General features: G+C 34.3%; 1 pseudogene; it reads left to right on the top strand.

Moving 5' to 3' along the window:
- Positions 1 to 10951: 10951 nt before the first annotated feature.
- On the top strand, positions 10952 to 11486 carry LOC136148083 (protein-L-isoaspartate O-methyltransferase domain-containing protein 1 pseudogene; annotated as a pseudogene).
- Positions 11487 to 15244: the final 3758 nt, after the last annotated feature.

Genomic DNA, 15244 nt, shown 5'->3' with positions numbered 1-15244 from the left:
AGGATTGATAAATGTATTTTTAATTATAGTTCAGTTGAATCAAATTATAGCAACTCAAGTTCCAGTGATTTCCAGCCCTAAAAAGTCTGGTGCTTAAAAGCTGAGCTGTGTACTGTCCAATATGTAACTACTAGTGATGTGTGGCTGTTTAATCTTAAATTAATTAAAATCAAACAAATTAAAAATTCAGTGCCTCAGACACATTAACCACATTCCAAGGGCTCAATATCTATATGCAGTTAATACTTACCATATTTAAATAGCACAGACAGAGAACATAACTATCAATACAGAAAACTCTAAAGGACAATCCTGGCTCGGATGATGTGAATATGAAGATGAAGAGAGAGCCTCAAAGAATCCTGGTGCTTCAGTATAGCTCAAATACACTGTCTTGACAGTATTTTCAAAAGTTGAAATTGCAGTGTGAATGATCAATAAAAGCGTGTGTATTTACTGATAAACTAGGTAGTTAGACACAAGCTTTATATTATTTAAGGCAGATTCAGTAGACCTTTGGGTGTACTGCAAATGTGTGCAGTACATGTGTGAACTTGCATATGTGTGTGTAAAAGCAAAATTCAACATTCACAATAGATGTCATGGAATTAAAAAAAAAAAAAAAAGATTTCTATCACTGAAGCCATAGATGAGAAAGTGGATTATACAAAAGAGAAGCATCTTTTATGTAGGCAGAAGAGGGTAACGTTAGGTTCTCATTAACTCAAGAAGTAGAACAAGTTTGACAATATCAAAGTGAGAAAAGTGCAAAATATAAACCATCAAATGCATTTAAAATGGAAATGTAGAAAAGAAGACAATTCTCATCTAATGGATTCTCCATTCTCAGTAAAGAACAGGGCAAGTTTATTTTTTCTGCTGAAGGAGGCATTTAGGATCATGAGGTTGCAAGTTCAAATTCAAGTTTCAACTATCATTCATTATAGAAGCTTGACATTATCATTCTCACCTTCAGCTTACTCTCAGTACAGTGATAATTATAAAGCCTCTTCAGCAGACTATTGAGAGGATAAAACAAGGTGATATTTGTAGAGGGCTTAGTAGATTGTTCAACACATTGATTACTAGGAAATTGTAGAGATTTTATACTGAGATCGAGCACAGTTCGGTAGGAAAAGAATTTGAGGAGAGTGGGGAAGGTATACAACTGTTCTGTGAAGAGTAAGAGAGATAGTTGAGTGGGAGAATATGAAATAAAGCCTCAAAAGATTTTAAGGCCCAGATAAGCTAGGAAACAGTGAATTTCTTCTAATAGTGGTATTCAAGATTATGTGTTTATTTTGTGCTGGCTGTGTCAGGATGTCAAATACTGGAGGAAAGAATGCAGGAAAAAGAATTCCAAACAAAATTTCTGTGGAGTAATAGTGACTGAGAAACAATGAAGAAAGAACTTGAGGAATATGTAAGGGAGTGACCAAAGCATCCAGGATTAATGACGATCAAATGAAAGCCAGAAAGAAGTCATAAAAAGGATAAAGTAGAGAAGTCAGGTAAAGAAATTCCTGCTAATGCCAAAGATATGCTGGGATAGGAGTAACACATGAAGCAAGGAGAAAAATGGAAGATTTTCATCACCAACTATGATGCCCAAATTTCCATTTTTAAAGGTAAGATAGATAAAGATAGGTTAAGAGAAAAATCCTTAACTGTTGTCAAGGATGAGGGTAAGAATTGAGATAATGGGAAAGACCATAAAGCCAGGTACCAAAGAATTTTAAGCAAACATGAAGTGACTTTCTGACTGGTAGAAAACAGTGGCCAGGAGTGGTGAACATTTGCAATCAAGTGTTATTTTAACCTCAAAGGATGTTTATTATATTGCTGAAATTTTTATGTTTGAAAGTTGAAATAAATTGGTTTTGAAATACATATTATTTTATGTTGAATGTGTTAAGCTTCAGGCAATATTAATATTTCTGTTTATTATGTTTATATTTATGTTTTATGAAGTGTTCTTCCATAAGAATGACAATATTGCTGAAATGTTGCTAATGTGAAAAAGGAGTGTAGATGAAGTGGTAAAATGTGAGTAAAATAGAGGTACTTTCTGATTTTTTAATGTGTATAGGAAATAAAAAAAATGTTAGCTTTCGTAGACTTTCGAAGCCTACACAGTATGGAGGTCCAATAAAGAGTCCTTTCTATTTCAAAGTGTATATGTACAAATATTAGTTCCTCCTAACACTCAATAAATAGAAAATAAACCAATACACTAAATATTTTGAATTTGGGCTACAGATCCAGGCATCTTTAGCTACGTTGCATAAACATCTTCATAATGTATAATTTTTTTCTCTTTCAGTGACAAGCAGCAATGGGGAATGAGAGGAGAAAATCTGTGCAGTACACTGCCTTGGAATTATTTTCAGAAGTGTCAAAGTCTGTCTTTTTCTTTAAGTGACACCTGTAACCTCTTTCAGTCCTGGCGGCAAAACTGCATGGTCTGACAGAAGCATGCTTGCCAGAGAAAGATGGAGGCTTGTGACACAGTTCACGCTTGTTCACACATCCTATCGTCTCACAGAGCTGCTTGCAGTTGCCACCTCTTGCAAATTTCGAGTTCAAACTGCTGACTCACAGTCTTCAACAGGCGTGTACTTTTATTTTGGAACTTGACTGCATCTTCCACGGTTAAAAAAAAAAAATTTGTCAGCTTTTATAACTGGGTTCTTATGACAGAAGAGTTCCCACTATGTGGCCATGTAATCAGTCTGTTATGTTCCCTACTGTGTCCTAGTTATAACTGAGAATAGCTTTTGATGTTCAAACAATCACTTTTATAAGTTCAAGGAGTCCTTTAGTAATCTTTGGTATGGCTAATGCAATTGAAGTTATTTATTTTCTCCCTTCCAGTTCTGCAGTGATCAGGGCCCTGCTCTCAATTTCTGAAACTATTCTTCTCTCAGGCTTCATTAATAATAATAATAATAAAAGAAAAATAAAATTGTGGAGAATTTTGCTTCTCTTTTTCCCCAATGTATCAGTTGGAACACCTCAGTAACAAAATAATAATAAAGATTCCAAATTGGGATACATAATAAATGTTTTCAATTTATTGAGGAATAGCCTGACATTTGACGCTTATATAATATGAGATGTAGATAGAGGATTTCTTTTTTTATTGGTATATGACTATTCAATTGTTTTAGTATCATTTTTGAAGACTATCCTTTATCCATTCAATTGCTTTTGAAATTTTTTCAAAAATCAAATGACTGTCTACATGTAAATCTATTTTTAGAATCTCTTTTTTTAATTTGCTTTTTTTATTTATTTGTCTGTCACTGTGCTTCAATATTATAGTTTTATAATAAGTGCTAAAATTGGGTAATGTAAATCCTTCCAACCTTGATCTATTTTTTCAAAGTTGTTAGGCTATTTTGGATAATTTTTATTTCTATACAGATTTCAGAATCAGCTTGCCAATTTTTACCAAAAAGGCCTTGTAGAATTTTATTTGTGATCACATTTAATGTATAAATCTATTCAGGAATTGTTTCAATAGAAAAAGTAAGATTTTAAACTTTCATATAATCTCATGTTCATAAATAGCAAATGAAAAATTTGATGTCTTATGTTAGACTAAATTGGAATAGGTTTCACTGATTAATAATAATCACTGACTCTTATTGAACAGGCACAGTGCACCGGACATTGTAATGTTGGATATGCCATAATTAAACATTTACTTGCTAAGAGAGTAGATCTTAAATGTTCTCAACACACACAAACACACACAAATGGTGACTCTGACAAGAGGAAGTGATAGCTAATACTACGATAGCAATCATTCTGCAATAGATTAATCAACACATTGTTGCACGCCCTAAACTTACATAATATCATATTTTAATTAAATCTCAACAAAACTGGAAAAATAACTAAAAAACATGTACTAGCTGATTAGCATCTAAATTGTTTTCATTGTTTTGCTCTAATACGCAGTATAAACACCTTTGTGTAAGTATCTTTAGGCATAAATACTAAAGTTGGCCAGTATTGTTTTTAAAAGCAAAACTACTAATCAAAGTGTATTTATTTTAAATTGTAAATAGATATTCCAAATTATCCTAAAATTAATAAATTTCCCAAACAGATAAAAATTCCCATTTCTTTTTATCTTTTCTAATACTATTGTTTTCATTTTGTTTTATTTTTGCTATTTGGGGGGATAAAGGTAATTATTTTTGTTTTATGAAAATATTTAGAGCTACAAAATGAGAAAACTCAGTTAATTTTCCCTGTTAATATTTCTGTGCATTTATTGTTAATATTTTGGGAAATTTTTTTTCTTTTTATTATCTTTCTCTTTGATTACAGGAGTACATTACATTCATTGCTACATATGTTACAAAGATTTTATTGCCCATTTCATCATTTTTACTTGATATTTATTTTATTTCATTGATACTTTATATAAAATCAAATAATTTAGCATTTTTAAATATGCATCTTGACATTAAAAAAGAAGTGAACAGAGATCACAAATAATGGAAATAAACATTTACGTTTCCCCTATGACTTCTAAAAGTACAGGTGATCAAAGATCAGAAAGTACATTAAAATTTATTAAGACTACCAAATTTGTATGTGAAATCTTTCCATTTATAAATTTAAATACATATACAACATATACTTAATACATATCTGTGCATAACATGTTCAATATGTATGAAACAAGCCCACTCTACTCCCATGAACTTTATTTTCTAGTAAAGGATACAGACAACAAGCAGTAGGGATGATGAAAACAACATCATGTATAAGATATATTTTTTTCTGAACTAAAAATAATATAAAACATACTAAATCACAGATTTATACTTTTCTCCAAAAACTGGTACAAGTTTAGCAAACATTTTTTCTTCTAAGATTTCATTAATTTCATAAAATATGGCAATGTGTTTATTAGCATACTGTGAAACATTACCATAGATAATTATAATTAAACTACACTTATCAAAATAATGAATAAAGCACATTTTGTGGTACTGCAGTGTTGATGTTTTTCATATTTATTTTTTCACTAACTAATCTGCCAAATTCAGTAATCTCTAGTGAGTTTCTCAGTTATTAGTGTAAATTACTGACGGTCTACTCTAATAATAAATAATAATAGCAATTCTGGGAAACAAAGCATTAGCAGTTTAATGTCTAAGCATTTTTTTCTGGACAGTTTAAGAGCACAATGAAACATTTTTCATTTAATTAAAATATGTTTCCAGATTATAATTTAATTTAAAAGGATGTTTCTAGTGGATATATCAAAATAACTGAATTTTAATGCCATCAAAAGTTTTTCAGGATGTTCTAAGAGGACAATTAATTTCATATTGCATCAACCAAAAGAGAGCTCATAACAGAAAAACATCTCTAAGATGTCTAAAGTGACTTTTATTAGTCCACCCCTTGTCTTAAGACTCTAAAATTAGAATTTACTACATCTAAATTCCAGTATGTAGATGTCCGAAACATCAACAAAGCTAGACAATGTATTGGAGGAGGAAATGGCAATCCACTCCAGTATTCTTGCCTAGAGAATCCCGTGGACAGAGGAGCCTGGTGGGCTGCTGTCCATGGGGTCGCACAGAGTTGGACGTGACTGAAGCGACTTAGCAGCAGCAGACAATATTAATTAATTTATTGATCAATTTATGTAGCAGATATCAATTGTTTAAATACTATTTTTCTAGTACTATTCTAGACAAGGTACACTACTTAAAACAAAAACAAAAAAAAATTCTGCCTTTATGGAGTTCTCAATCATATTTGGAGTGAGATAAAAATAAAATAGTAAATAAGACAAAGGATACATCACACAATCCATACGGCACTAGCTAGGTTCCTAAATCCACCCTCTTTTTCCTTAGGATACGTGGAGCTGAATTTTTAAACTTTCTTTACAATTAGGTATAGCCATGGGACACATTTGTACTACGCTAAAGCAGAGATTAGGCCTTGTCAGAAAAACCTGGTGATGGGCATGCTGAGACCGCACTGGCACATCTTATGTTCTAGATTTTACTCAAGGTTACACGCTAGGGTAACCCACTGAAGGCAGTGTTTGCCCTGGATCTGAACTGCCACTGTGAATTATGTGGGGGGTGAGAGATAAATGTCTAAGTTGTTTAGGAAACCCAATTACTCTTGGACCACTCTGTGGCATCATAGGCTTACCCTAACTGATTCAATATGTTAGACAAAGTTACAAATGAAGGAAATAAAGCCTGTGAGAAGGTGGAGAATGTGGTGCAAGGTTTGCTTGTCTGTCATTTTGGCTGTGGCCTCATGACCCATGGCTGCTCAGTTTCTAGCCTTCATGACTGCATTTTAGCTAAAAAGAAGGATAAAGTTACTAAGAGGGACTAGTCCAAATTTATCTTGAAAATAATTTGAAATTAGCCAGGAAAGCAAGAGTTGATTGAGGCAAAGGAAAAGGCAAGTAGACAAGAGTGAGCATGCTGCATTTGGGAAACTCTCAGACCTACAGCAGTGGCCACGGGACTTGAAAAGTTCAACTTTCATTTCAAGCCCAACGAAGGGCAGCACCAAAGAATGTTCAAACCACTGTATAATTGTCTCACTTCGCAGGCTAGCAAGATAATGCTCAAAATCCTTCAAGCTAGGCCTCAGCATTATGTGAACTGAGAACTTTCAGGTGTATAAGCAAGGTTTAGAAAAAGCAGAGGAACCAGAGATGAAATTCTCAACATCCATTGGATCATAGAAAAAGAAAGGGGATTCCAGAAAAACAACTACTTCTGCTTCACTAACTACACTAACACCTTTGACTATATGGATCACAACAAACTGGAAAAATCTTCAACAGATGAGAGTACCAGACCAGCTTACCTACCTCTTGGGAAACCCTTATGCAGGTCAAGAAGCAACAGTTAAAACTGGACATGGAAAAATGACTGGGTAAGGAGTACGTCAAGGCTGTCTATTATCACCTTGCTTATTTAATTTATATGCAGAGTACATCAGGTGAAATTTTAAGCTGGATGAATTACAAACTGGAATCAAGATTGCTGGGAGAAATATTAATAACCTCAGATATGCAGATGAAACCACTCTAATGGCAGAAAGTGAAGAAGATCTAAATAGCCTCTTGATGAGGATGAGAGAGGAGAGTGACAAAGCTAACTTGAAACTCAATGTCAAAAAAAAAAAAAAAAGCTAAGATCATCGAATCTGGTCCCATTACTTTATGGCAAATAGAAGGGTAAAAACTGGAAGCAGTGCCCTTGTATTTTCTTGGGCTCCAAAATTACTATGGACAGTGACCACAGCCATGAAATTAAAAAATTTGCTCCTTGGAAGGAAAGCTATAACAAAGCTAGACAGTGTATTAAAATGCAGAGACATTAGTCAATCCTAAAGGAAATCAACCCTGAATAATCATTGGAAGGACTGATGCTGACGTTCCAATACTTAGGCCATGTGATAAGAAGAGTTGCCTCATTGGAAAAGACCGTGATGCTGGAAAATCTTGAAGGCAAAAGGAGAAGGGGATGCCAGAGGGTGAGATGGTTAGTTAGCATCACCAACTCAATGGACATGAATTAGAAGCAAACTCTTCAAACTCTGTACTTTGGAGGACAGAGGAGCCTGCTCTGCTGCAGTCCATGCAGTCACAAAGAGGCAGACGTGACTCAGCGACTGAACAGCAATGGACTTATTCTGTGTTACAGATGTTCAACAAAGCTAAACTAATAATAAAGTAAGGCTCGGAAAATCTATAAGAGCTTGAAAAATAACTTTGAGGATTAGCACATGTAAGTAATTTTGAATCAGAAATGCCAATGGAATCACAAGCTCAAAAGCACAGAGAAAAATGGGGATTTTTAAGTGTGGTCTGAAGAAGAGAAATAAGTAGAAAGAGACAGGAGTCTGAGGGGAAGAAAAGAATCCTTATTATAAGGATACTTAGTATCAGCATATTTAATGTTAGAAGAACTATCAGAAATAGGAAATGCCAAGAAAGGAAAACTTGGCCAAGGATACAAAAATTTGAGCTAGAATGCATAATGGCAACATTTTACTGAATTCATCTTGGAGACATTTACTGGTTAAGGGCAGCAGATTATGTGACCCCAAAATATGATTATAGGTGTTCAGATCATGCCACCTTTAGACATGTGGCTTTGACATATTGATTTCTTTTTGAGACGTAGGCACTTGAAAAAAACAGTAAATACAGAGGGAAGCTTCCTTGGGATGATCCTATCTACTTACAAATTGATGCAAAACAGCAGTTCAATTGTCATTCCCCTCTCCCTGGAAGTTTCCTTAACCAGTCGAGATTAGATTTTTCATAGAAGAGGAGATGAGAAGTTGACATCCTACCCAGACAAAATGGTCTACAGTTCCTCTCCTCTTCCCTCTTATGGTGATGCATAATTCTGAGTTCCAAGCTACCTCCAGGAGTTACTCATTTTTCCCTAGGAAACTTTCATATATACATAAGGTGTATTTTATAATGAGCTTTTTTTTCTCTTTTTTTAGTAGGACTTTTATTACAGGGTCTCAGATAAGATTTCAAAGGATTTAAGGAAAAATATTTTTCTTTCTCTACACTGGAATTTTAGAAACTTTGCTTTCCATAGGTTGTTTATTTAAAAAGGCATGAAAATTCATTAACCATAGAATGTGTGGTGAAAATAAATTTGAAAATTGATCCATAAGTCAGTCTCCAGAATCAGAGTTTGGTTAGAATCCCAGTATCAAAACCAACTGAAAGTGAAACTTTAAGATAATTATTTACATCCTCTGGACCTTGGTTTCTGATATGTAGAATATCTATAATTGCAATTTTAAAGCTGATAATGAAGACTAAATCAAATGACATGTGTAAAAGTTCTTAGCAAAATCCCAGGTTCGTAAGTACTCAAGTAAATGTTAGCTATTACTTTATTGAAGCACATTTTTATTAGAAACCCTGACAATGAAAGAAGAAAAAGAAATAGAAAAGTAGTTCAAAAGGGCCACAGAGTTTGATGTAAGATTTTGGTTTTGAAGAGTAGAGCAAGAGAGACTATGTTACTTACCATTTGTGTTGATAAATGAAGAAGAAAAATGATAACTGACATGGATATGAATATTTAATGAAGAAGAGAGATAGAGATTTTGAACAATATCTGGAAAATAGACACTACGGATAAGAAGTGATATATACCATCTTCTTAATAAATCACCACCTAATAAAGTATATAAAAGGTTGACTGAAATCTGCTGAAGGGAGAGACTGAATTTATAATGGACACAGGTAGAGCAGCTTAGTAGCTGTCTTCAGGCTTTGGTGTAATTGAAAGCTAACTTTCTTTTCCCTCTTCTTTTACAGACAGAAACATCCAAATCAAGTTCATGAAAATGAAAGAGAGTGAAAGAGATACAGGGAGAGGTTGAGAAAGAAAATGAAAATTTAAAGAGTAAAATACTTTACCACAGACTTCATAATTTATTCCAATGCTCCTGTCCTTCTTACTCTTAGTTCCTCATACCATATTTTGGAGGTTTTTTTTTTTTTTTTTTCCTTCTGTTTTTTATCTGGAGAATAATGAGAACAGTAACACTTGGTAGGAGAAAGCCTTTGGGTATGTTAAAAAATGTAGTATTCTACTTTATTATAATGATAGCTTTTTCTGACAACACAGGGGACTTGACTGTATAATTTTCCCTGTCTTGCTTTGGGTGACTCCTGCTCAGACCAAGTCAGCTTATGTCACATTATAGTCAGTTATGACTGGGAAACTCTCGGAGCTGCAGAGGGGTTGTCCATTAATTACAGTTGTTGTCCATTAATTACAGACACTATGATTTATTTTTTTTCAATTTTTTAAAATGTTTTCAATTTGTAGATAGAGCTCTCGTAGATTCTTAATTTTCTTAGACTTAGTTTTTTACACACTAAACCAAATGTGTGTTCTAAAGAACATTATCATTATTTATTGCTTTTAAAAATATTCATTTATCATTTTCTAATCTGAATTTACCCTCTTCTTGATATTACACGTCAATAAGATGAATATGGTTCAAAACATGAATGCACATGACCCATTTTTTAGCAGTGAAGTATAAAAAATCAACCTTCAGTGGCGGAGGCGGTGGCTGCAACGGATCCACGGAGCCTAGCATCCCACCTCCGCCCCCTTGCGGCGGGTCGACTGATGGCCTCGCCGCAGCGCTGCTGCTGCTAAATCTCGTCTGTCGTGCCAGACTCTGCGACCCCATAGACGGCAGCCCACCAGGCTCCCGTCCCTGGGATTCTCCAGGCAAGAACACTGGAGTGGGCTGCCATTTCCTTCTCCAATGCATGAAAGTGAAAAGTGAAAGTGAAGACGCTCAATCGTGTCCGACTCTTCGCGACCCCATGGACTGCAGCCTAGCAGGCTCCTCCGTCCATGGGGTTTCCCAGGCAAGAGGACTGGAGCGGGGTGCCATTGCCTTCTCCGCAGTGCAGTGCAGGGCAGTATTTTTCAGAGTAAACAAATTCCATGAGTTGGCTCCTGTGTAGAAAAGATTTGGGGGCAACATATTATGGGATTGAGCTTCATTCACACGTGATGAAATGTGCCAAGGAAAACCTGGAGAACTTGATCAAAAATAGTGATAGCTTTGATAATTAGTTAATCCTGTATTGTCCCTCTGAAAGGAAAGTTGCAAGGCATAGCTAGGTCAGCCTGATCTCCTAGCAGCTTGTCAGAATAATTATATGAGCCAGTTAGCACAGTTTCTCCTGTGAACTAAATCATTCGTCTGTCTCAGGATGAAGATATTCCTATATGTACCTATAAAGAGAAGCACTGCTAGGATCTGAGTTCTCTAAGCCTGCATTTGAGGTTGGTATTTGCCCCTGAAAAGCATCTGATGGTCATCAGTTTTTTAAGATTATTGTGGAGCTGAAGTCCAGAAATACGAAGAGAACTGCATGAAAGTATTACTAAAACCAGGAGGCCTTGTAGTCATGCCTGTAGTTGATCAGTTAACACATGTTATGAGAACTGTATAATACATTTGGAAAAGTAAAAGTAACTTGCTTCATCTGTTCCACTTACCTGTGCAATCAAATAAGAAGATATTGGCCAATCAGAGTTTGTGGGGCACTCTTCCCAGCCCAGCCATCAGCGCTACCAAGAATCTATAGCACTTGCTCATATTTACATTAATGAACACATATATTTCATACATAATGAGATATAGGCCAAGGGGTTTCCTTAAAGGGGTCCAACCAAAAGAAAGAAAGTTAAACAGAGAATTAGCACTTATGTATTTGTGGGTAATCAGCTTATTCCTCAGCCTCTAGACAGTGAAGAGAATGAGAAAAATAGAAGAGAAAGAAAAGGAAGAGAAAGACCACAATGGAGTTAAAAAAGTCATCTCAGAATTTACTGAGAGAAAAAATTATGAAACTCTACTTCCCTGAATCTTTAAAAGTTTACTTGACATATTTTAGAGAAAAATAGCTTAGAGCAGAAAGAAAAGAATGCCTACTGATAATTCCTCTAGTCTTTAGAATGTGGCATTTGTGAGGAGTTTAAAGAGAGAAAATTCTTTCTTTCATCAGAGTGAATTTATGGTGAAGAAAAAGTATCTTGTTTCTGTCTTAGTATTTAAATTATGCACTCAGAGATTAAAAATAATCCCTTTTACAAAATATATTTTCTTTTAAGTCTTGGGGAAAATGGCTGTTTTAACTCAGAATGACTTTAAGAGTTGAATGCAACGAGAGTCCAGACTTTGTATAATATAAATCCTCCTCTCATTCCTTACATGTTTGTAGTCGTGAGAGTTAGACTTAGTTTTATATAAGGTTGCATAACTGTTAATCACATATAATCTGATTCGAATTGCAGTTGTTTGCATTTCCTCCATAAAAAATTTCTTATGTAATAGTTCAGTTCAGTCCCTCAGTCATGTCTGACTCTTTGCGACCCCGTGGACTGCAGCACAGCAGACCTCCCTGTCCATCACCAACTCCTGGAGCTTGCTCAAACTCATGTCCATCGAGTTGGTAATGCCATCCAACCATCTCATCCTCTGTCATCCCCTTCTCCTCCTGCCTTCAATCTTTCCCAGCGTCAGGGTTTTTTCAAATGACTCAGTTCTTTGCATCAGGTGGCCAAAGTATTGGAGTTTCAGCTTCAACATCAGTCCTTCCAATGAATATTCAGGACTGATTTCCTTTAGGATGGACTGGTTGGATCTCCTTGCAGTCCAAGAGACTCTCAAGAGTCTTTTCCAATACCACAGTTCAAAAGCATCAGTTCTTCAGTGGTCAGGTTTCTTTATAGTCCAACTCTCACATTCATTCATGACCACTGGAAAAACCACAGCTTTGACTAGTTGGACCTTTGTCACCAAATAAATGTCTCTGCTTTTTAATATGCTGTCTAGGTTGGTCATAGTTCTTCTTCCAAGGAGCAAGCAGCTTTTAATTCCATGGCTGCAGTCATCATCTGCAGTGATTTTTGGGGCCCAAGAAAATAAAGTCTGTCACTATTTTCATCGCTTCCCCATCAATTTGCCATGAAGTAATGGGACTAGATGCCATGATTTTCGTTCTTCTGAATGTTGTTTTAAGCCAGATTTTTCACTCTTCTCTTTCACTTTCATCAAGAGGCTCTTTAGTTCCTTTCTGCCATAAAGGTAGTGTCATTTGCATATTTGAGGTTATTGATGTTTCTCCCAGCAATCTTGATTCTTATCTAATAAGGAAACAAAATATTTTGTAGTCCGACTTCCCTTACTTTTGTTTCAGTCACTGAGTTCTGACAGATGAATATATGAGGGTAATAATAATACAGATGCTGAACAATTTAATCTTAAAGAAAGTTTCATGGAATTCAATAGTACTGCTACTCTTGCTTTTGAATTTATTGCCCAAAGACTTATGGCAGATAACTGCTTATCTCATAGAGATTTTAAGAGCACATCAAATGAATAGTGAAGTAAAAAGTACATACTTGCTACAACTCTTCATTCATATGGACCCTTTACATTTTCAGTATTTAAAAATAAAAAAGTTATTTTACCTTCTGGAATTGTAGAAGAGAGTATATTTAGGTTTGCTTTTCAATAGTTCACTCTGTAAAATATTTGGTTTTAAAAAGTAATAGTTCTCTGTGACTGTTGATTGTATAGTCAGTGAGTGAATAAGCATGAGTGGTTACCATTCTCTTGGGGCAAGCTCAGGGCTGGGCCAAAGCTGGCTTTGGTCAGGAGGTATATTTCAGCAAAAGGAACTTGTGGTTCATCTGCATATTTATCTTTGTCAAGTTAGGGCTAAAGAGCCTACATGTGCTTTGAAGTTCCTCTTTGTAGTCTAAGAAATATTCACAGAAATTATCCATAGATGCCTTTCACTTTGAAAATCCAGACTCATAGTGTAATCTTTGGAATCTATGCTGTGCTCATTTAAAAATTGTTTCCACTTTTTTGTCTGTTTCTTTTGATAGAATTATAGTGATTTTCATTTTTTTCACTTAACATTGCATTAACTATCATTTAAAGTTAGTGGTAAATTGTCACGAATAAAACAGGTAGTAAATGCCATTGTTAGTTTGTTTCTTTTCTCCAAACTGGGCCAGAAAACAGTTATTGTTTATTAAGAAAGTATGACAATGAAACATTTACTGCTTAGTGTTACATGGATTATACATATTTTTAAGAAGAAAAACTTGGGAGTACTATTTATTAGCACCAGCATCACTGTTACAGTAGTTGATCAAATATGCTTAATGATATACAATTAATATATAGTAAAAGATTATCATCTTTCTGCAATGATCCAACAGTTTTGTAATACACAGATGGTTTAAAATTTCAGGTCTGGTAATTCCACACTTCTCAAAACAAGTGTGTGAAATATTCTAAGCATGAAGTAGTCCAAATTAGTAAAGACGTTTTAATGATGTGAAAGATAATTTCAAGGAAGATATTTATTTTATACCAGTGACTAGGGCTTAGACTTGGGGGTCGGAGGTTGGGGGAATTTCCACAATTATTCTTAGATGATTACCAAACTGTCAAGAAAATGCCACATCTCATTTCTATCAAGGGGAAAAAAAAATTGTTTCATACAATTGTCACTTGTTAGAAATGCTCATTTTATTTTGAACTTAATGCTAGTTTTAGAAGTTTAATTTTGAGGTCCTTGTGTCCACATATTTAAATCTAGTACTCCTACCCTCTTTTGTTCTTAGAGCTGGGGTCCAGATTTGTAAACATAGATATTGTTGAATAATGGTTTTCTATTCATGGGAAATTTTTTTTTAAGGATGTATTTGAAGGAGACTTTTTCATATTGTCTTTCATTTTATTAACCTTGGCAAAGCGTGCAATAGATTTTCATGATCATTGCCTACTTTTTTATTGGTGCAATGTATACTTTGTGTTTTTAAAAACATTTATTTTACAGTTGTGTCTTTATCATTGACTTAAATAAAGAAATAGAAATAAAACACACAAAAAAATTAACTTAAAAAGTTTAGAAGACCAAATAATGTTTCCTGCTAGGCAAGAATTAAGATTATATACATTATAAATGTAAAATATAGTATATAATGTTATATAATATATAAAGCATGTATATTTGCCTTTAGAAAGGATACATTTTGCATGTCTAAAAAATAATTAAAAATACTAAACAGCAACAAAGGAAACCACACACAGTGTTGATAGTATATGAATCATTAGTGAGAGTAAATAAAGACAGACAAGGCACTAGAAATTGTGTTATGAAGGATCTTACATGATATACTAAAACCACATGAATTAGTACACATGTGAACATTTTCTTCTTTATATTATTTCTTATAGTCTTCCTTTCTTTCAGTCACAATGTCAATTCTGTGATTTAGGTCATTGTTACCTCATGCCTGAATTGTTTAAACAACCTTCTTATCTAGTCTTCAGTACTTTAGTCTCTTCCCATCAAATTGGATCTTAAACATCATTACCAGGCTTATAATCCTGACATAATTTTTTTATATTATTTTACTATCCTAGATAGTGTTTATCTACAATTTGGTCATTGGTTTAATCATTATTCCAAAACACTATTTTTTGTTATTATAAAATTTTATTTATGAATATGCATGCAAAAATTGTCAAAAATACTCACAAACACACCAGCATTATTTTTTAACCAAAAATAGAAATTTTATCTGTGACTGAGATGACTTTGACACTGCACATTTGTTAGGAAAAGATAAACTGTTCA

This window comes from Muntiacus reevesi, chromosome 16 (genome assembly GCF_963930625.1).
Source record: "Muntiacus reevesi chromosome 16, mMunRee1.1, whole genome shotgun sequence".
NCBI lineage: Eukaryota > Metazoa > Chordata > Mammalia > Artiodactyla > Cervidae > Muntiacus > Muntiacus reevesi.
This window is presented reverse-complemented; position numbering and strand designations above follow the sequence as displayed.